Source organism: Mobula birostris, chromosome 14 (genome assembly GCF_030028105.1).
Source record: "Mobula birostris isolate sMobBir1 chromosome 14, sMobBir1.hap1, whole genome shotgun sequence".
NCBI lineage: Eukaryota > Metazoa > Chordata > Chondrichthyes > Myliobatiformes > Myliobatidae > Mobula > Mobula birostris.
In genome coordinates this window covers 97,501,070-97,524,889 of record NC_092383.1, presented here as the reverse complement: position 1 = coordinate 97,524,889, position 23,820 = coordinate 97,501,070, and the positions used below count along the sequence as shown (strand labels likewise).

The 23,820-nt window shown below is 46.1% G+C and overlaps 1 long non-coding RNA gene across 1 annotated transcript; it reads left to right on the top strand.

Annotated features, from left to right (window-relative positions):
• The first annotated feature begins 1,301 nt into the window (after window positions 1-1,301).
• LOC140209578 (uncharacterized) lies at window positions 1,302-23,475 on the top strand. Its single transcript, XR_011889023.1, has 3 exons — window positions 1,302-1,930; window positions 15,520-15,653; window positions 23,144-23,475. It is a non-coding gene; the product is annotated as an uncharacterized lncRNA (long non-coding RNA).
• Window positions 23,476-23,820: the final 345 nt, after the last annotated feature.

Sequence of the window (23,820 nt, the reverse complement as noted above, 5' to 3'; positions counted from 1 at the left end):
CTAACCAGTCCACCGATTCAAAGCAGTCACGGAGGACCTCATCCATTTCCTCCGTCCAACACGACGCTACTTTTGACACTATGACCTCCCGCTTCAGTTTCTGTTTGTCAGCCGGAAGGACGAGTACGGCCTGATGGTCCGATTTTCCGAAGTGAGGTCGTGGGACGGAACGGTAGGCATCCTTGACTGCTGTGTAGCAGTGGTCAAGTATATTCGGGCCTCCAGTGGGGCAGGAGACATGTTGGTATAACTTTGACAGTGCCTTTCTGAGGTTGGCCTGGTTAAATTCCCTGGCTGTAATGAGTAAAGCCTCCAGATACCTGGTCTCAAGTTCACTGATGTTGGCATACAGTATGTTCCAAGCACACTCCACGTCTGCATGGGGGGGAATGTAGACTGCTGTCAGTATGACCGAGGTGAATTCCTGTGGCAAATAGTAGGGACGACACTTCACCGACAGGTGTTCCAGGTCCGGGCTGCAGGAGCTTGTCAGTGCCACTGTGTCCGAGCACCACGCAGTGTTGATCAGTAGGCAGACACCACCTCCCCTTGTCTTGCCCGAAGACGCCGTGCGGTCCATCCGATGGATCGAAAATCCCTCCGGTCGGATAGCACAGTTGGGGGTGGCAGGGGAGAGCCAGGTCTCAGTGAAACAGAATACACAGCAGTTCTGCATCTCCCTGCAGTAAGTGAGTCTCCCTTTGAGATCATCCACCTTGTTCTCTATGGCTTTCACATTAGCTAGTAGGATGGTGGGCATAGGGATCCTGAAGCCCCTCAGCTTCAATCTGACCAGCAGCCCAGCTCTTTTCCCACACTTCCTCGGTAAGTAGTGCATCTTTCCAGGTTTCCATCGATGCAGTGTGTTGTTGTCAGCTCTTTGAGGTTGGTGGACGCGTCCCGCGGGGATCGATCGGCAAGTCACATCGTTGGGCACTCCGGGTCGGGCCGAGTGACGTGGGTGGGGGGGGGGAGCTCCGCTGCCGGGGGCCCGGGCTGTCGATTGGGTCGGGCCCCGAAGCCGACACTTAATCCCGGAGGGCCGGGCTCCTGGCTGAAACAAGTCTGTAAACCGAGTCACGGTTGCGGAGGCCTCTGCTCCAGCCGAGCCTCGGGCTCAATTTCCGAGGTCGGCAGCGGAGGCCTCACTTCCGGCATCTGTGGATGGCCACCAACAGGGCTTTATGGTGGTCACTCCGGGGAAGCGTCTGGGGCACCTTGAGGTCTCCGCCGTCACTTCTGTGTGGTCCTCTGCTCCGGAGAGGTGCTGGTCGGAATGGGCCGTGTCTCCAAGCGCTCCGGCACGGTAGCAGACCGCGGGTCTCCGGGAACGTGGTGGGCCTCGCTGGTTGGGTCCTGGTGCGGTCCGGTGTTTAAGAAGCAATTCTGGTGCGGTGGTCTCCAGCTGGGTCAATAGCTTCGCCGGGGTGTTGTTGATCTTGATCTTGCTAGATTGGAGGTTTAGAAGGGTTTCTAGGGTATAAGATAGTGGAGAGGGCAGTTTGCTCGGGAGAGTACGCGCAAAGTCGCCAGTTACCGGCACCATCTTATTCCATTATCCACAAACACCTTGCTAAACTGTTGGAAATATAAGCAGACAGTTAATCTCCAAGCAAATCTTTGGGATGTGAGAGGAAATTGATGCTCCAGGGGAATCCACAGGGACAGTATCTGAGAACAGGAATGAAGCTCTGGAGAATAAAGATCCTGGAATGGAATATGATACATATGTCAATTGATGCCTGTGGCTGGTCTCCTCCCTGTCTGCTGGAGCAAGAGGAGGTTAACCACATCCTGCTCTCTTGGACCTCCACCACATCCTCTTTTGGACTGTTCCTGAACAAACTTCCTCCTTTCTGCAATCTCAGCTGTCGAGGTTGATCCAGTATTGAGATGAAAGACAATCTGTTCGTAACACTGTGGCTGCAAGGTACGTAACATGCCATTACTCCCACTGTCCCGTGCTGTGTACACCAATCCCTTCACCTTCTCCACTGTCCCGTGATGTGTACACCAATCCCTTCACCTTCTCCACTGTCCCGTGCTGTATATACCGACATCTTCACCATCCCCACTTTTCCAAGGGACTGACTCAGAGAGAAGAGCCGATCTCACTCAAAGTGGGGCAGGGAATTAGATATTCCAATTATAGTTCATTGTTCCTCTCCAAGCAATGTAAACTTCTGAGAAATTTACTAACTGGGTGTAAAATCTTCCTCAGTCAGCAGAGAATCTTTGATGGATACGAAGGTTTGGAACCGAAATCGTGTTAGCTCCTTGGGAAACACTGGGGTCACATGGACACAGAGATCTTTCTCTGTCAGCCTCAATTAAAATTTCCCAGGCACAACATCAGGGGGACTTTTAAATACGTACACGTTCAGACATGATCCCCTCCCACAACATTCTAGATCACAACAGGTTAACAGTACACGACTCCCAGGGAATGGCAACCGATGTAAATTGAAAAAAATAAACAATGGGTGGGATGAAGGAGGTCCCTGGCCCAGGGAGAGTGTTTCCACTGTTCCACCATCAGCTACACCTTCCCTTCCTCAGCCCTTCCTGTTTTCTGCAGTGATCACTCTTTCTGTGACTGTCTGGTCTGCTCGTCCTTCTCCAAACATTTGTTCAGTCCAGGTGCCCCAGCACACTCCCATATAAGAGGTGTAACACCTGCCCCTACACCCCACTACATCTGGCACATTCTGTCCAGGTGAAGTGGACATTCACTCCCACCTCACCCAGCCCCATCCACCACCCTCTACTGTCCTCCCTCTCCTTAATTTCCACTTACCACCCAGCAACATCTGTCTCAACATCTCACTGCTCACTCCATGCTCCACCTGCCCATCACCCCCCTCCCATCTCAGCTGGTCCACCAGCTCCTCCCTCATCTCTGCTGGCTATCTCCCCTCCCTCTACACTTGTAGCTTTTCTCCTAATTCAGTATCTGTAGTCTCTTGTGTCTCCATTGTCCTGCTGACTTCCACCTGCCTTTCCTCTCTCCTGATCTCCCTCTACACTTCCGTCGCTGCACACAACACTTGGCACAAAATCAGTGGACAATAAACCCAGCAGAGTGTCTTTGGGATGTGGAAAGAATCCAGAGTATCACAGGTTACAGGGAGTACTTGCAAAACAGTACCTGTATCAGGATCAAACACAGATCCCCAGAGGTCACTTGTGGTCTGACTGTGTGTTGACCAGAAATCTCAGGCAGCTAGCGGTGGAAACCATGGGAAATTTTCAAAATGGCTTTTATCATGTGTAGTGCAACTCATTGTCCGAAAACTTCAGTGAAAACCATGAGCTAAGCTGCCAACTGGTCATGAATTTACCCACCCTGATAGGTTCTGGGGCAAACAGGGGTATTACCAGAGAGGAAATGTTATGATGAGGTTGATGAAGTTGTATAAGGCATTGGTGAGGCCGAATCTGGAGTATTGTGTTCAGTTTTGGTCACCAAATTACAGGAAGGATATAAATAAGGTTGAAAGAGTGCAGAGAAGGTTTACAAGGATGTTGCTGGGACTTGAGAAACTCAGTTACAGAGAAAGGTTGAAAAGGTTAGGACTTTATTCCCTGGAGCATAGAAGAATGAGGGGAGATTTGATAGGGGTATATAAAATTATGATGGGTATAGATAGAGTGAATGCAAGCAGGCTTTTTCCACTGAGGTAAGGGGAGAAAAAAACCAGAGGACATGGGTTAAGGGTGAGGGGGGAGAAGTTTAAAGGGAACATTAGTGGGGGCTTCTTCACACAGAGAGTGGTGGGAGTATAGAATAAGCTGCCAGACGAGGTGATAAATGTGGGTTCTTTTTTAACATTTAAGAATAAATTGGATAGATACATGGATGGGAGGTGTATGGAGGGATATGGTCCGTGTGCAGGTCAGTGGGACTAGGCAGAAAATGGTTCGGCACAGCCAAGAAGGGCCAAAAGGCCTGTTTCTGTGCTGTAGTTTTTCTATGGTTTCTATGGAAATGGGGAGGGAGAGAAGGGAAGACACAGAGAGAGTGAGAAAGAGAGGAAAGTCCAAATGTGAGGTGGGCGTGTGTTGAAAAATAACAAAAGGGAGACAGAGAGCATATAAGGAAGGAACAGAGTGAGAAACAGAGAAGAGCAAGAGAGAGAGGCCATAAAAGAAAGAGAAGTGGAACGAGGCGCAAGAGAAAGAGAATGCGAGTGTGATGGAGGGAACACTGGAAGCAGAGGTTAGTGCGGGGAGATGAGCTGGCCGGTTTGGTGAGCACCTACGTTCTGTCCGCAATGGCCATCCCGAGATTCTCATTGCATATCATTTCAATTCCTCTTCCTATTCCGACACAGATCAGTCCATCCTTGGCCTTGTCAACTACTAAGGTGAGGCCAAATACCTTATATACTTCCCAGATAGTCTACAGCTTGATGTGATGAACATCATTCTCCAAAAAAACTTTTCTCAGGCTTCCAGCTGGGAACAGGTATCAATCTTAACCGACGTTTTGATGACAAACTCTGCCATCTTCATCAGGGATGATGCCTGGGCATGTCTAGTCCATGGTATTTATACCTGTTGTCCATTACTACTGATTGCTTAGTCTTTATCTAATCAGGTTTCCACTGTCCCACCTCGTTATACAATCAAATTCCAGTTCTTACTTGGAGCGAGACCTTAGTCTTTGTCAAAGTTCTTTTCCTTGCATTTTATTCCAATGGCTTCCTTCACCAGGTAGTCCCAAAAACTGCTGTGCCACACCTGTGCCCATTTTTGGGTGTCTTCTGTGTTCATTTCTCGGTGTTCACATAGAACAGTACAGCACAGTGCAGGCCCCTTAGCCCACAAAATTCAGCCGACCTTTTAACCTACTGTGTGATCAACTTAACATTTTCCTCCTGCATAGCCCTCCATTTTCTGTCATCCATGTGTCTCTGCAACAGTTCTTCAAATGTCCCCAATGCATCTGGCTCTGCCCCCACCACATGCACCCATCACTCTCTCTGATATCCACCCTGTACTTTCTTCCCAACACCTTAAAATGATGTTCCCTGGTTTTTGCCAATTCCACTTTTGATCTGACTCTTATCATCTAATACACCACTATCAAGTCACCTCCTTACTTCCTTTACTCCAAAGTGAAAATCCCAGCTTGGTGAACCTATCCTCATACCCTCTAATCCAGGCAGCATCCTGGTACATCTCCTCTGCACTCTCTCTCTAAAGCTTCCACACCCTTCCAGAAGTGAACATAACGCTCCTTTTGAATCTACATCAGAGTCTTATAGAGCTGCAACATTACCTTGCGGCACATGAGTTTAATGCTCCCCCCACCCCCCAGACAAATCTCACCTTATGCAGCAACTGAGGAATGTGGGGAGGTGGATCACAAGATCTCTCTGTTTCCTTTGCTGCTGAGAATCCTATTGTTAACTCGTAATCTGCCTTCAAATTTGACCTTCAAAATGAATCACTTCACACTTTTCTGGTTTGGACTCTATCTGCCACTTCTCAGCCTCGCTCCACATCCTGTTAATGTCTTGTTGTAACCTACAATGACCTTCTACACTATGCAGAACACTACCAATCTCCATGTCATCGGCAAACTTACTAACCCCCCTTTCCACTTCCTCATCCAAGTCATTTATTCAAATCTCTAAGAGTAAGGCTCCCAGAACTAATCACCAGCCTCCAGGCAGAATATGCTCAGTCTACAAACACACTCTGCCTTCTATGTGCAAGCCAATTTTGAATCCACACAGCCAAGTTTCCCTGGATCCCATACTTCCTGACTTTCTGAATAAGCCTGCCTCAGTGTACCTTATCAAACACCTTATTAAAATCTATATACACTAAATCCACTGCCCTATCTTCATCAATGTGGTTTGTCACATCTTCAAAGATCTCAATTAGGCTCGAGGCATGGACTGCCCATCACAAAGCCATGCTGACTATCCCTAACCAGACTCTGCTTCTCCAAATACTTCTATATTCCATTTCTAAGAATCTTCTCCAATTATCTGCCCACTACTGAAGTAAGACTTATTAAGTCTCACTGCTCTATAATTCCCAGGGTTACTCCCTTCCTTGAAAAAAGGAATAACACTTGCCACTCTCCAATTAACTGGTATTACTACTGTGGCCAGTGAGGATGCACAGATCACTGCCAAATGTGCAGCAATCTTTCACCGAGCTCTCATAATTAACCCGGGGTATATCCCATCCAGACCAAGGGACTTACTTATCCTAATATTTCCAGAAGTTCCACGTCCTCTTTTTTAATGTCAACATGTTCCAAAATATCAGTCTGTTCTATGCTGATATCATATTCGTCAAGGACTCTCTTACTGGTGAAACTGAAATTAAGAATGAAAGACCTCCTATGACAGCAGGCACATTACTGTTTTATCCATTGTCGATCCTATCTTCGCTTTAGCCATCGCTCTGTTCTTTTATACAGAAGTAGAACTTGGTGTTTTTCTTAATCCTACTCACCAAGCCTTCTCCTGCCCTTCCCTACTCCAGTTCTCCCAAGTGCATTCTTCAGCTTCTTCCTGGATACCTTGTAACTAACCAGAGCCCTGACTGATCATTGCTTCCTACATCTTAAGTCAGCTCTTTTCCTTCCTCTTGACTAGATGTTTCATATCTCTTGTCAGTCATGGTTCCTTCACCCTCAATGGCCCATATTCCTCTGTTTTTTTTCTGATTTATGTATTTGTATAATTATCTGTTGAACATCACAATTGTACCCACCTCCACAGCTTCTTCAAGCAGCTCATTCCATTTACCCACAAAAGTTGCTCTTGGAGTCCCTTTTAAATCCTCCCTCTTTAAACCTGTGCCCTGTAGTTTTAAAATACCAATCCCCAGAAAAAAATCTGAGACCATCCATGTTATCTACATCATTAATGCCTTTACATACCTAATTAAAGTCATCCCTCCACCTCCTATACTCCAGGGAAAAGAGATATAGCCTTTCTTTACAACTCAAGCCCTCCAGGCCTGAAAAAATCATTGTGAATCTTTTCCGCATACTTTCCACCTTAATGACATCCTTCCAATAGCTGGGCAATCATAACTGTGCACAATACTCCAAGAGTGGTCTTACCAATGCCTTGTGCAGTTAGAGTTATAGAAAACTACACAGAAACAGGCCCTTTGCCCCATCTAGTCTGTGCCTTCTCACAACGACCTGCACTGGGACCATAGCCCTCCATTACCCCTACCATCCACATACCTATCCAAAATTCTCTTAAGCATCAAAATTGAGCTCCCATGTACAACTTGCACTGGCACCTCATTCCACACACTCACCACCCTCTGAGGGAAGAGGTTTCCCCTCATATTCCCCTTAAACTTTTCACCTTTCATCCTTAACCTCTGGCTGTTGTCCCACCCAACCTCAGTGAAAAAAGCCTGCTTATATTTACCCTATTTACTGTATACCCCACATAATTTTGTAACCCTCTATCAAATCTCTTCTCAGTCTTCTACTTTCCAAGGAATAAACTAATCTATTCAATCTTTCCTTGTAACTTAGGTCCTCCAGATGCAGCAACAACCTTGTAAATGTTCTCTGCACTCAATACTTTGATTTATGAAGGCAAATGTGTCAAAAACTTTCTTTACGATCCTATCTACCTGTGACACCACTTTCCTTGAATTATGGACCTGCATTCCCAGATCCCTTGGTTTTTCTGTACTTCTCAGTGTCTCACTGTACAAGACCTACCTCAGTTGGTCCTGCTGAAGTGCAACACCTCGCACTTGCCTGCATTATGTTCCATCTGCCATTTTTCAGACCATTTTTCCATCTGGTCCAGATCCCACTGCCCATTATAGCCTTCCTCACTGTCCTCCACAACCCCAGTCTGGATGTCATGTGCAAATTTGTGGATCCAGTTTGCCACGTTATCACCTAGATCAGTGATACCGATGACAAACAACAAAGGACCCAGCACCAATCCCTGCGGCACACCACTTGTCACAGGCCTCCAGATGAGTGACCATATGCTACCACTCTCTGTCTTCTCTCACAAGGCTGATGTCTAATTCAATTTACTACTTCATCTTGACTGACTGAACCTACTTGACTAACCTCCTATGCGTGATCTTGTCAAATGTCTTGTTAATGTCCATGTAGCCCAATATTGACTGCCTTGCCTTCACCCACTTTCCTGGTAAGTGCCTTGGAAAAATCTATAAAAATGGTCAGACACGGCCTGTCACACATGAAGCCATGCTGACTGTCCTTTATCAGTCCATGTCTAACCACCAACTTATATATCTAGTCTCTTAGAATACCTTTCAATATCCTTCTCACTACAAGTTTTAGGCTCACCAGCCTATAATTTCCTATTTATGTTTAGAGCCTTTCTTAAAAAGTGGAACAACGTTAGCTATCCTCCAATCCTCCAGTTCAAGTCAGCTGTCGCTGTAGATGATTTAAACTTCTCTGCAAGGCACCAGCAATTTCTATACTTGCCTCCTGTCTCAGGGAAAACCCAGTCTGGCCCTGGGGATTTTTCCACCCTAATTTGCCTCAGGACAGCAAACACCTTCTCTGTAATCTATGTAGGGTCTTGCAGCTGCTCTGAGTCACTTCCATAGACTCTGTGTCTATCTCCTGAGTAAATATGGGTGCAAAAAATGTATTTAAGATCTCCCGCATGTCTTTTGGCTTCACACATGGTTTACCATTCTGATCTTCCAGAGGACCATTTTTTGCTCTTGCAAAACCCTTTATTCTTAGCATACAGTATCTGCAGAATCCCTCAGGATTCTCCGTCACCTTGTCTGCTAGAGCAGCTTCATGCCTTCTTTTAGCCCTCCTGATTTCTTTCTTAAGTTGCATTTCTTATACTCCATAAGCACCTCATTTGTTCCTACCAGCCTATACCTGCTACACACCTCTTTTTCCTTAACCAGGGCCTCAATATCTCTTGAAAACCAAGGTTCCCTACACTGTTACTTTTACCTTTTATTCTGACAGGTACATACGTATATTGTCTCATTACATCCCAACTCTAGTACTCAATTCTCTGACCAATGAAGCCAAGTATTACATACACTTTCTTCACCATCCTGTCTAGCTGTATCACTGCTTTTCGAGAGTTCTAGTGCCTCTGAGTCTCTCTGTTGTATATTTACCATGTAAGCCTGCCCTAGTTGCACTCACCAAAATGCAATATCTCACACTGTCCAAAATAAATTCCACCTGCCATCCCTTTGCTCATTTCCCCAGGTCATCTAGATTTCATTGTAATCTTAGATAAATTTCTTCCCTTTCCACTACACCTCCGGAACTCTTGCTCTTGGGCTTGGACTCTCGGACTCACACACACCAGGCCTCTGTCATCGGACTGCCAATCTCTGGGTATCGATCCCAGGAATCGCCAATCATGGGTTTTAGAATTAGACTGGCATGGACCTCCGGTGATGGGGCTGGGGGCTGTCATTGGACCTCATGACTGTTTACAGGCTTTTACGAAGAAAGAAATAGAAAATTTGGAAGAAGGATGAATGGATGAAAAAATATGAAGAAAGACAAAGGAAGGAAAAGGAGATGGGTCAAAGGAGGGGAAATGAAGGAAGACAAAATGAAAGGTAAAAAGAAAGATCAAAATAAAGGAAAGGTAGAATGATGAATAAATGGACAGACAGATAGATAGATAGATATGCTCTTGGGGTATTTGACCCGTGCCGCTCTGTCAATGCAGGAAGCATTTTAAGTCTTGTGACACAAGAGGTACAGCAGACGCTGGAGGAGCTCAGCAGGCGAGGCAGCTTCTATGGGTGCGAATATACAGTCGACGTTTCGGGCTGAGACCCTTCACCAGGATCGGGAAGGATGGGGGAAGAACTCAGAATAAGAAGGTGGGGAGGGGAGGAAGAAGTACAAGGTGGCAGGTGATAGTTGAAAACGGGAGGAAGGAGAGTTTGAAGTACAGAGCTGGGAAGTTGTTTGGTTGGAGATAAAGGGCCGGAGAAAGGGGAATCTGGTAGAAGAGGATAGAAGACCATGAAAGAAAGGAAAGGTGGTGGAGAACCAAAGGGAGGTGATGCGCACGTAAGTAGAGAATGCGTGAGAGAGAAACAAGATGGGGAATGGCGCAGGAGAAGGGGTGGGGTAATAACCAGAACTTCGAGAAATCGATGTTCATGCCATCAGGCTGGAGAATAGGCAAACGGAATATAAGGTGTTGCTTCTCCAACCTGAGTGTGGCCTCGTCATGGCAGTAGATGAACTATGGCCTGCAATGTCGGAATGGGAACGGGAAATAGAATTGAAATGGGTAGCCACCGAGAGATCCCGCTTTTTGTGGCAGGCGGAGGAAATGAACTTTGATGATGCGGTCTCCCAGTTTGCGTTGGGTCTAGCCGATATACAGGAAGCTACACCGGGAGCATGGGATACAGTCGATGAAGTTACGGAATTTATACGCTGAATGCGGAGACTTGTGGGGTGGCAGGTGAGGAGCCCTAACCCTGGTCTGGCGGCGGGATGACGGGATGAGGGCAGGTTTGCGTGAAATAGAAGAGATGCGGGTGACGGCAGTGCTGATAGCGAAGAAGGGAAGCCCCTTTCTTTGAAGAAGGAGGACATATCAGTTGCTCTGAAATAAAAAGTCTCACCGTGAGGGAAGATGCGCAAAGACGGAGGAACTGAGAAAAAATATGTTTTGCAAGTGACAGGGTGGGAAGAGGTATAGTCAAGATCACTGTGCGAGTCAGTGGTTTTATATGATTTCAGTAAACGGAGAAGCGGCACGAGTCTGCAGTATCGTAAGATCTGATTAGCTTCACATTGAATAGATTCGGCAAATATGGCTCACTAGACACCGCCTGTGGTCATTACCGTGTGACTAACTGGACCTTTTGACTTTGTGACGCTATTTGATGGAAAGCTGTGATTGTCATTGTCGGGTTTCCATCCATGGCTGCAAAAAGCAGACAACTCATATTTCCTTTGGGAATTTGCTGGGATAATGAAGTGAGGGCTTCGATCTCTGAAGGGGTGCATATGGTGCCTTTGTGGTAGGGCGGTAGATGAGGTCTACATGGATTTTAGCAAGGCATTTGACAAGGTCCCCCACAAGAGACTCATCCAGAAAGTCATGAGGCATGGGATCAGTGGAACCTTGGCTGTTTGGATAAAAAATTGGCTTAAAGGAAGAAAGAAAGTAATCTGTCTGGAGGTCGGTGACTCGTGGAGTGCCGCAAGGATCTGTCTTGGGACCCCTGCTCTTTGTGATTTTTATAAATGACCTGGATGAAGAGGCGGAAGGATGGGTGAGTACGTTTGCAGATGACACGAAGATTGGAGGAACTGTGGACGGAGCTGTAGGTTGTCGAAAGTTACAAGAGGATATAGAGAGGATGCAGAGTTGGGCAGAAAATTGGCAGATGGAGTTCAATCCGGATAAGTGTGTGGTGGTGCATTTTGGAAGGACAAACCAGAAGGCTGAGCACAGGGTTAATGGTCGGTTCGTAAAGAGTGTGAATGAACAGAGGGACCTTGGGGTTCAAATCCATACATCCCTCAAAGTCGCTGCAACAGGTTGATAGGATAGTTAAGGCCTATGGGATGCTAGGCTTCATTAATAGGGGGATTGAGTTCAGGAGTAGAGAGGACATGTTGCAACTCTACAAATCTCTGGCGAGACCACACTTGGAGTATTGTGTTCAGTTCTGGTCACCTCATTATAGGAAGGATGTGGAAGCTATGGAGAAGGTGCAGAGGAGATTTACCAGGATGTTGCCTGGATTGGAAAAAAAGTCTTATGAGGCAAGGTTAGCAGAGCTGGAACTTTTCTCTTTGGAGCGTAGGAGGATGAGAGGGGACTTAATAGAGGTCTACAAGATTATGAGAGGCATAGATAGGGTGGATAGCCAGTACCTGTTTCCCAGGGCACGAATCGCAAACACCAGAGGGCATATGTACAAAGTTAAGGGAAGGAGGTATAGGGGAGACACCAGGGGTAAGTTTTTTTACACAGAGGGTTGTGGGTGCCTGGAATGACTTGCCAGGGATGGTGGTGGAGGCTAAAACATTAGGGGTATTTAAGAGCTTCTTGGACAGGCACATGGATGAAAGAAAAATAGAGGGTTACGGGGTAGTGTGGGTTTAGTACGTTTATTTTAAGGAATATATGGGTCGGCACAACATCGAAGGCCGAAGGGCCTGTACTGTGCTGTAGTATTCTAGTGTCTAGTGCCTTCTAGTGTTTTTACGAGACACGTTCCTGCGGCAACAGCGGGTCGGCACACAGAAATAAGCAAATTAATTCAGATAGTAATGGACGGCATTGTTTGACAGAATTCAGTGAGTTGCTGATCAGTGAATTGCCAAGGCGAATGTTCATGAAATATATTCCACTGAACAGGAGTTTTGCATTTGAATTAGCAATCACACGAATAATTACCCACGAGGTATTCATATCGGCCGTGTGGGGGTGTGGCTTATTTGCCAATCGAAAGTCGCTTCCGCCATTTCGGCTGTTGTTTGGTGCGTTTGAGGTCTGTGCGGCTCTTTCCCATTGGTTGCCGTATGTGCCTCAGCTTTGGTGTACAGTTACAAACGCCAGAGTGTAAGGGTAGCCCGCGCAGGAGGCTTTCTTTTTCACCTTTGTCCTCAGGGCACACCTCACAGAACCATTGGGAAGGTTAACTCCGCGCACACTTTTAGCTTGAGGTTCTGTTCGTTGAACATTTAGTCTTGCGGTTTGTGTAACTTGGGGCAACTTAAGTGTTTGTTCAAATCTTTTCCTGTTTGTAAAATAAAACGATTGATATACTTATTCGTAGTCAGTGTTTAGAGGGCAGCCGCAGATTATTAGCATATTGTAAAATGACACACATCAAAGTTGCTGGTTAACGCAGCAGGCCAGGCAACATCTCTAGGAAGAGGTACAGTCGACGTTTCAGGCCGAGACCCTTCGTCAGGACTAACTGAAAGAAGAGCTAGTAAGAGATCTGAAAGGGGGAGGGGGAGATCCAAAATGATAGGAGAATACAGGAGGGGGAGGGATGGAGCCAAGAGCTGGACAGGTGATTGGCAAACGGGATATGAGACGATCATGGGACAGGAGGCCCAGGGAGAAAGACAAGGGGGGGGGGAACCAGAGGATGGGCAAGGGGTATAGTCAGAGGGACAGAGAGAGAAAAAGGAGAGTGAGAGAAAGAATGTGTGTATAAAAATAAATAACGGATGGGGTACGAGGGGGAGGTGGGGCATTAGTGGAAGTTTGAGAAGTCGAAGCCGCCAACCTGACGACATGAACATCGACTTCTCTAACTTCCGCTAATGCCCCACCTCCGCCTCGGACCCCATCCGTTATTTATTTTTATACACACATTCTTTCTCTCTCTCTCTCCTTTTTCTCCCTCTGTCCCTCTGACTATACCCCTTGCCCATCCTCTGGGTTCCCCCCTCCCCCTTTCTTTCACCCTAGGCCTCCTGTCCCATGATCCTCTCATATCCCCTTTGCCAATCACCTGTCCAGCTCTTCGCTCCATCCCTCCCCCTCCTGTCTTCTCCTATCATTTTGGATCTCCCCTTCCCCCTCCCACTTTCAAATCTCTTACTAACTCTTCCTTCAGTTAGGCCTGACGAAGGGTCTCGGCCTGAAACGTCGACTGTACCTCTTCCTAGAGATGCTGCCTGGCCTGCTGCGTTCACCAGCAACTTTGATGTGTGTTGCTCATGTTTTCTCAAATGTGATTCGGTGGGGTGCCGCCGAGGCACATGATTTTTGTGCGATGCCCACAAAGATAGGTCACCGCTTTAAGTCGAAGTGGAGGGTCATATTGGGGAGAAGGGGGTGCGCTTTCCAGTCTAAAGATACAAGGGACCCCGAAGAGAGAGTCTGAAGAGGATTGTTATTATCGCTCCAGTATCGGAACCTAAATAGGTTACGCCAATTACGCCAGAATTTGTTCATTAACTATTTCACATCGGACCCAGATACTTCGACTTAGGGGTTTTATTCCCAGCGATACATGAATACGGAGCCGTCTCCTTCCAGGAAGTAAATTATCTGAGAAGGATTTGCTGTTTCAGGGCTAAAACATATTTGACCCTTAAAACACATCTTGTAACGTTCTCCGAGATGAACCTCGGCTTTCTTCTTATATCCATCATCAAGTTGAATGAGTGTGCTACTTCGGGTCGCAAGCAATTTAAACAGGTTTGCACCGCTAAAGGTCCATTCTGTTCTAATTGTTTTCCTGCACTAGTTTCCCAAGCATCTTTAAATCTGGAAATTAAATCCGTTAGGGGCTCACTTTTTTTGTTGGCATCTCGTGACCTCCCCAAAATCACCTTGTTGTCAGGCCCCTTTTCGGATTGTATCTTTGGTCTGTTCTAACCACGTCTGCATTCTCAAGTTGCCTTCCATCTGCATTCGGGACCCAATCGCCATTTGTTCCATGGGGTACAGCGAATCGTTGTTTGAGGGTGGATCAGGCACTGTCATTAGTGACCCGCAGGAGTCGCTGCACATTTGCAGGTAGCGGATCAAAACTTCACAAGCTTCTACTGACCAATTGTGCAGCACGATAGCTTTCCTAATTGGGTTAGGGACGTCAGTAATCATACGCTTAACCTCTGCAGGGGTCCAGGACTTGAGGACCGGTATCTCGCCTACCATTATTCGGGGTTCCTGCGTAAACGTTGCATTATCAGGCAGCTTACTTTCCCCATGGCTATCGCTAGGTCCTGCTACCTGCTCCATAGACTCTACTCTCTTGACCTGTAACCGCATTTTCGCCCCTACGCCCTGTGCAACTTTCGCAGGTTGCGCTTGTTCCTGATCCATGGGAGCAGAAGGATGCCCTGTTCTCGAGGCACCGGACTGGGAAATCTATTCATATGAGGGAGGCTGGTTCCCGGAATGGGACTGTGACAACTGGACTTGTCGTTGCAGCCGCTGGACTCGATGACATGCAGCGGCCATGACAAACATTACATTCCTATTTCCATAAAAGGGGTTATCGGCAGGCGTCATCTCGGATTTTAGAATAGAGTCCTGCAGAGGGCGAAAGAGGGGGAGGGGAGGGGGCCATAGGGTTAGACTCCCAGGCCCCTCCTTATAAATAGCCTGAAAAAGTAATATCATGCCTGCTATCTCCAATTTCTAGCAGTACCTTGTCCGGCGGGGTGCCTGGAGACACTGGGGTCCACACGGAAGTTTCTTAGTCTATATTTCCTTCCCCTTCTCTCAGTATGTTTATTCATGGAGCCTTTGTCGCTGGATCGGCAGGCTTCGAGGTCCTGTATCTTCTCTTTGGTATAGCCCATGTGGTTTCGGCGCATTTGCTTTCACTGCTACCCATTTCTGACCTGTTAGTTTTAGGTCAACCTGTAATCAAATTTAATTAGTTTTCAATCACGATACAATCCCCTTACACTTTTCTGGCCGGAAATTATCTCAACTCTTCGAAGTCCCTGTTGCCCTTTAATTTGACTATTCATTGGACACCCTCTGCGAGTTTTGGACCCTGTCTTCCATCTACCATCTTGCCTCTCTCCAGGAGCTCAGGGATCCTCACCGGCTGGGAGGGCCTCGTCTGCACCGATCTTGCCCTATTGGTCTGGTCTTTCCCGGAGACTCACAGCGGCTCACTGTCGCCACAAACGCTTTCCAAGGGGAACTCAGATTGCCAGAGTAAGTTACTATCGCCAATTAAACAAATTTTTCGATCGGGCTTCGGTTGGATCCCGTATCTATAGGGATCCATTCCTGTTTCGCTAAATTGTTAGGGAAATTAACTTGCCAAGGAAATTCACTTAAAGTTAGTCACTAATAAATCGGACAAGGACTTCGATGTGACTGGGGAATATCTTTATTCACGAATTAAGGAAGATCGCTAACGGCGCGGTCGTCCAGTCTTCCAAAGAAGAATAACTATAGCCTTTTTATACATATACACAGAAAGTCAATAAAGTCAAAGTTTAAAAAAAAGTCAATCCTGTGCGGAATGAAGCTGAAAGTTGGTTGGGAGGAGAATGCATGACACAGAGGTTATATTTCTGGGAGGCTCGTTTCCGGGATTACATCGGGTTAACTGTAAACTTCTTTCTTCCTTGTGCTGCCTAAAACGTAGGGAACATACAGATAGCAGTAGTTATTCTACATGATTTCTTTCTATGATTTGATAGTTTTCATAATCCGCTTCACTGGACATTTCACCGCGTTGTTCAGCTCCTCTCGGAATTTGATTTGAGTCACGGCATAAATACCCGTATTTGTGCAAGTGCTAAGAAGCTGCAGCATTTGAGATGCGTGTTCTGTGATGTAGAGGGGATCGGTGACAGAATAATTCGCAATCCTGGCAATTCGTTTATACAAATAAAATACCACCAGTGTTACCCACAATAAGATGAAACTGCCGGTTATACTGAAGAGCAGAACGATGGACTTCCTTCGGTTCTCCATCTCTGGATCCTTGTCATTCTCTCCAGTGCTGCGGTCCCGGAGCCCCTTGCGGATTCTACTGGCCACTAATATTTGCCTGACCGTCAGAACATTGAGCAGCAGGATCAGAAGGAACGGAACACATGGAGTTAAAATGCGATGGAACATCTCAAATGCCGCCCATGCGAACGTAGTATAGAAACTCGGTTTAGTTACACAAACCCAGGGAACATTATTAATAATTTCCCCAGGCTCGTATGGGAAATACAAGGAACAGAGACGAAACATCCCAGCACGCCCACTGTCACTATAACCGCAACAGCCATTTTTTCAGTGCAGTATTTTCTCTTCAGCCTCTGGGAACAAATGGCTACAAATCGGTCAAACGTGAATGCGACCGTCAGCCAGACAGAGACTGTAGTGCTCGCGAAAATCAGCCACACGATGAGGCTGCACACTGGAGTAATGTGGAGGAATGAACGAGGAAAATAAATAAGACCAGTCCAGCTCAACAATGGGTCCGAGATCACGACCAGGAGATCGGCCACCGCCATTCCCACCAGGTACCGGGTGATACACTTGGAAAGACCGCACCTTCCTCGACAGAGGATCACAATCGCCACCAAGTTAACTATAGGAGAAAAGAAAAGGAAGCCGATAAATTACTGATCAGACCTCGACCCAATAAGCCGGCCTTTTGGGATCTGATACTATTTCCATTTTGTTCATATACCAAGGCCACGGTGTCGATGTGGAGAATATAGAGAGTTACGAACCAAATAAAGTGGTCCATATCTGTACTTCCGACCGTAAGTGTGAGGTGATAGGCGACCGCCAGCTTGGTGGCTGTCTCCTAAGCGGCAATAAGGGAACGATCAGCATTACCAGGGTCGATCTCCTTTCGTGCCGGATGAAATGATTAAAGCAGGATATCAGATGCGGCAGTGTTCAATAACCAAAAACCAACATCCCCGCCGTTCCCTGTCAGCGACGGAGCAACAGAAGGGTGTCTCATTCATTTTGCATCGCCGACAGACATTTCAGCTCACCGGCACAAGAGCCAGCAGCTAACACAGTGGTCAGAAATCTGGATCTGCATCAGGATAATCACAATAGGCACAGGGGATTCTACAAAGCCCGGAAATTCAGAGCAAAACACAGCGTTGGAAGAACTCAGAGGGCAGGCAGCATCGATGGAGGGGCATAAACAGTCGAACTTTCGGGCCGAGATCCTTTATCAGAACTGGAAAGTAAGCTGGAAAGATGCCAGAATAACAAGGTGGTAGATGGTATGTGAAGCTGGGAGAGGGGAAAGTGCGTGGGTGGAGGGGGTGAAGTGAGAAGCTGGGAGGTTATCGATAGACGAGTTAAACGAATCTGATAGGAAAGGGGTGTAGACCGTCAGAGAAGGGGAAAGATGAGGGGCACTGTAGGGAGTGATGGACAGGTGAGGAGAAGGGAAGGGATAATAGAGGACCCAGAATGAGGAATTGAAAAAAGAATAGAGGTATGTTTCACAACAGTAGCGATTTTTAAATATGATATAATATATATTTAAATTTGCCATACGAAAGGAGGCGGAAGAGTTTTTCTCTCTCTCCCCCAGCAGCCTTTTCGTTTTGTAGCTCTTTCCAAAATTCGAGACCCCACAATCACCACTTCGCCGCTGCTATGAGTGATCAATTATAAATTCTTGCCTTTCTTCCGGGTATTCCCTTACAGTACGTCGATTAACAAAGATTCATGATCAATGCAGGAGTTGTATAAACCAAGTCATTGCGAATGTATCGCGGTCACAGTGAAACCAAAGGAACCGAAACCCGGAACTTTCTACTATTGAAATAGGAGGCTGTTTAAGGGTTTAGCTAGAAACAGGCAACAAGAGGGACAATCAATCAATTTCAATGAACTAATAATGTCCGCCGGCGGCTTACCGGGAATTCCAACCGCTGAAATGACAGGATAGTAAATGTCTTCTATCCGCCAGATCACCGGATATCCTATTTCAGTGTGAGCATGTAACTCCTATTGTTGCGGATCCACAGCTCCAGCAGACGGTCTGAACTGATGAACTCCACCAGGTTCTCACTTATAGAGAGGATCAGTCTCCTGTGACACAGTTAAACCCGATCCTCGCTCTTTCAGTCACTTGAAAACACACATTAAATGAACACCACTGTCTCTGGTGTAGGTATCATTGGGGATTTAACACAATTATATCAGACTCGGTACAATTAGCGAGACTCTCTGGGCATAGGATCGAAAATTGCAATTGCGCGATATGTACGGTATACAGTAACTGAACAAGGAGCACTTCCAGTCATTGTATTCAGCAGGGTTAGGAGTAGGAGACGTTTTGCAAGTGTGGGGGGGGGGGGAGGGAGAGACAGTGAGAGAGAGAGAGGGAGAGAGAGGGATGGAGGGAGGGGGATGCGGAGAGAGTGGGGAGGGAGAGAGGGGGAGGGGGAGAGGAGAGGGGGAGAGGGAGAGAGAGAGAGAGAGTGAGAAAGGGAGAGAGAGATAACTTAATGGCACCCTGATTGTCATGGTAGAAGGCAGGTTGGTAATGGATCCCAAGAGAGTGTTGAATGTATAGGAGATGACTTTTAACAGCAGTTTGTCGTTGAGCCTTTTGGGAGATCAGCTATACTGGATTGGATGTTCTGTAATGACCCTGATGCAATTAGGGAGCTTAAAGTAATGGAACCCTGAAGAGGCAGAGATCAGAATATAATTGTTCAAGCTGACATTTGATAGGGAGAAAGGAAAGTCTGATGTAGCAGCATTTTAGTGGAGTAAAAGAAATTACAGGGGTATGAGAGAGGAGTTGGCCAAAGTAAATTGGAAAGAAATATGACAGGGATGGCAGCAGAGCAGCAATGGCTTGAGTTTCTGGGAAAAATGAGGAAGGTGCTGGACAGATGTACTCAGGACACAAAGAAATATTCAAATGGCAAAATAGTACAACCGTGGCTGACGAGGGCAGTCAAAGCTAAAGTAAAAGTAAAAGAGAAAGAATACAACAAAGTAAAAAATAGTGGGAATATAGAGGACTGGGAAGCATTAAAACCTATAGGAAGCAGCTAAAAGAATCATGAAGAAGGAAATAGTGAAATATAAAAGCAAGCTAGCAAACAACAGTGGTTGACAAAGGAAGTCAGAGATAGCATAGCATTAAAAAAGTATAACAGAGCTAAGGTGAGTGGGAAGACGGATGATTGGGAAATTTTTAAGGAGCAACAGAACTTAACTAAAAAGGCAATACGGGGAGAAAAAATGAGGTATGAACGCAAGCTGTTAGGGATATAAAGGAGGATAGCAAAAGTTTTTTTAGGTATGTGAAAAGAAGGAAGATAGTTAAGAACAATGTTGGGCCCTTGAAGAATGAATTGGGAGAAATTGTTATGGGAAACAGAGAAATGGCAGACGAATTTAATAAGTACTTTGGATCTGTCTTCACTAGGGAAGACACAAGCAATCTTCCAGATGTATGGATGGGCCAAGGATATAGGGTAACAGAGGAACTGAAACAGATTGACATTAGGAAGGAAACAGTGATGAGTAGACTAATGGGACTGAAGGCTAACAAATCCCCAGATCCAGATGGTCTGCATCCTAGGGTACTAAAGGAGGTGGCTCTGGAAATTGCGGATGCGTTGGTGATCATTTTCCAATGTTCCTTAGATTCAGGCTCAGTTCCTGAGGATTGGCGAATGGCTAATGTTATCCCACTTTTTAAGAAAGGAGGGAGGGAGAAAACAGAGAACTATCACCCTGTTAGCCTAACATCAGTAGTGGGGAAGAGTCCATTATTAAAGATGAAATAGCGGCATATCTTGATAGCAGTGATAGGATTGGGCCGAGCCAGCATGGATTTACCAAGGGCAAATCATGCTTGACTCATCTATTGGAGTTTTTTGAGGATGTAACCAGGAAGATCGACGTGGGAGATCCAGTGGATGTGGTGTACCTTGACTTTCAGAAGGCATTCGATAAGGTACCACATAGGAGATTGGTGGGGAAAATCAGAGCTCATGGCATTGGGGAAAGGATATTGACATGGATAGAAAACTGGTTGGCAGATAGAAAGCAAAGGGTAGCAGTGAATGGGTGTTTCTTGGAATAGCAGGTGGTGACTAGTGGGGTACCACAGGGCTCGGTATTGAGACCACAGCTGTTTACGGTTTACGTCAATGATTTAGAGGAAGGCATTGTGAATAACATCAGCAAGTTTGCTGATGATACTGAGCTGGGTGGCAGTGTGACGTGATGAGTATGTTAGGAGAATTCAAGGTGACTTGGATAGGCTGGGTGAGTGGGCAGAAACTTGGCAGATGGCGTTTAATGTGAATAAGTGTGAGGTTATTCACTTTGGGAGCAAGAACAGGAAGGCAGGTTATTATCTGAACGGTGTGGAGTTAGGTAAGGGAGAAATACATAGAGCTGTAGGAGTACTTGTTCATCAGTCTCTGAAGGTGAATGAGCAAGTGCAGCAGGCAGTGAAGAAGGCTAATGGAATGTTGGCCTTTATTACAAAGGGAATTGAGTACAAGAGCAAGGAAACTCTTTTGCATTTGTACAGGGCCCTGGTGAGACCACACCTGGAGTATTGTGTGCAGTTTTGGTCTCCAGGGTTAAGGAAGGACATCCTGGCTGTGGAGGAGGTGCAGCGTAGGTTCACTAGGTTAATTCCTGGAATGCCCGGACTGTCTTACGCAGAGAGGTTAGAGAGACTGGGCTTGTACAGGCTGGAATTAAGGAGATTGAGGGGGGATCTGATTGAGACATATAAGATTATTAAGGGATTGGACAAGATAGAGGCAGGAAATATGCTCCAGATGCTGGGAGAGTCCAGTACCAGCGGGCATGGTTTAAGAATAAGGGGTCGGTCATTTAGGACAGAGTTGAGGAGGAACTTCTTCTCCCAGAGAGTTGTGGAGGTGTGGAACGCACTGCCTCAGAAGGCAGTGGAGGCCAATTCCCTGGATGCTTTCAAGAAGGAGCTAGATAGGTATCTTATGGATCGGGGAATCAAGGGTTATGGGGACAAGGCAGGAACTGGGTATTGATAGTAGATGATCAGCCATGATCTCAGAATGGCGGTGCAGGCTCGAAGGGCCGAATGGTCTACCTCTACACCTATTGTCTATTGTCTATTGTCTATAACATGATCAAGATGAATAGAAAAACATTTTCAAGTATATAAAAATTAAAAGAGATGAGAGTGGATATACGGCCGCTGGAAAATGAGGCTGGAGAAATAACAACGGGGGCCAAGGAGATGGCACATGAAATAAATGAGTTTTTTTTTGCATCGATCTTCCCCGTGGAAGACACAGGTGTTGAAGGGTGTGAATTATTGAGGTTATTGAGTACTTGGTGACACACGACAAGATAGGACAACTAGCATGGTTTCCTGAAGGAAAAAGCTTACCTGACGAACCTGCTGAAATTCTTTGAGTTGATTAAAAGTAGGATAGATAAAGGAGATGCAGTCGATGTTGTATATTTGAATTTTCAGATAGCCTTTGACAGGGTATCGCACGTGAAGCTGCTTACTAAGTTAACAACCCATGGTATTAAAGAAATATTACTAGCATGGCTAGAGCATTGGCTGATTGGTCGGAAGCAATGAGTAGGAATAAAAGCATCCTTTTCTGATTGGCTGCCAGTGACTAACGGTGTTCCGCAGGTATCTGTGTTGATACCGCTTCTTTTTGTGCTGTATATTAATGATTTAGATCATGGAATAGGTGGCGTTGTTGCCAAATTTGCAGATGAATCCAAAGGTTGTTGGATGGTCAGGTGGTATTGAGGAAACAGGAAGGCTGCAGAAGGACTTAGATAGATTAGGACGACGGGCAAAAAAGTGGCAAATGAAATAAAATGTTGGAAAATGCATGGTCATGCACTTTGGTAGAAGAAATATTTGTGCAAACTATTTTCTAAGTGGGGAGAAAATCCAAAAATTTGAGATGCAAAGGGACTTGGGAGTCCTTGTGTAGAGCACCCTACGGGTTAAGTTGCAAGATGTGACAGAGGGGAGGCAGGCACATGCAATGTTAGCATTCAGCTCAAGAGGTCTAGAATACAAGAGCAGGGATCTGATTCAGGATTCTGCGATTCAGTAACAGCTTCTTCCCCTCTGCCATCAGATTCCTAAATGGACATTGAACCCTTGGACACTACCTCACTTTGTAAATATATATTATCTCTGTATTTTGCACGATTTTTAATCCATTCAAAATATGTATACTGTAATTTATTTATTTATCTTTTTTTCCTTTATATTATGTATTGTATTGAACTGCTGCTGCTAAGTTAACAAATTTCACAACATATGCCGGTGATAACAAACCTGATTCTGATGCTGAGCCTTTATAAGGCGCTGGTAAGGCCCCACCATTATTATAGGGAACAGTTTTGGGCTCCCTATCTCTGACAAGATGTGCTGGCTGAAAAGGATAATTCCGGGAATGATTGGATTATCAATTGAGGAACGTTTGATGGCTCTGGGCCTGTACTCGCTGGAATTTAGACGTGTAAGGGGTTTCTTCTTTTATGTTACTACAAAGGCTAACAAAATGGCTTCTTTGTTATGTTATAATTAAAATAGCTTTTCTGTAATAATAACTGCTGAGAAAGTTCTCTCTCTAGCGGCTTGTTTGGGTTATAAAGAGAATTGTATTCGTTTGCTAACCAATTGGGATAGATGTTATTCTTTCTTATGTGTCTGTAAGCTATTGTAGGCGGGCTTTGAGGGAGAAGGCGCGATGGGAACAGAGAGAGGAGACGCGATGCTGTGACCCTGGGCGGCGGGACCGACCCTGAGCGAGAGTCCGAGGCCCAGGGTCTTCGGTGAGGAGAGGAGAAGAAGACAGACTCGAGTGGAGCATCTGGTCGACCACCATGGTTGGTCCCAGGCGGCGGTTCGAGGGTGTCCGAGGGCATTGCATGGTGGAAAGAAGACTCCGTTAATTGAGCTCCAACTGGTTGTGCATGAAGTGGTTGAACTTCGATAAGTTTGGCGCCTTTTTTTTTCTTTTATATTTTATCTCTATTAATTACATAGTTCCAGTAAGATTTATAATGTGTAATCATTTAATTGCATATGGTGTTTTGTCTGTTATTTGGTGGGGTGGGGTACATCACACAGCATCCACACAAACTTGATTACCCAGTTTGGCGGGGCCGAAGGCTGCTCCCCCTAGACGAAAGCGAGCTGAGCCAGTCTGAGGCTTACCAGGGGCTACAGACGGAGGAGGGGGATCTAATTGAAACCTTTCGAAAGTTGAAGGGTCTAGGTAGAGTAGATGTGAAAAGGATGTTTCCAATGGTGAGGGAGTCTTGGACAAGAGGGCACAGCCTCAGTATAGAGGGGCGTCCATTTAAACCGAGATGAAGAGACATTTCTTTA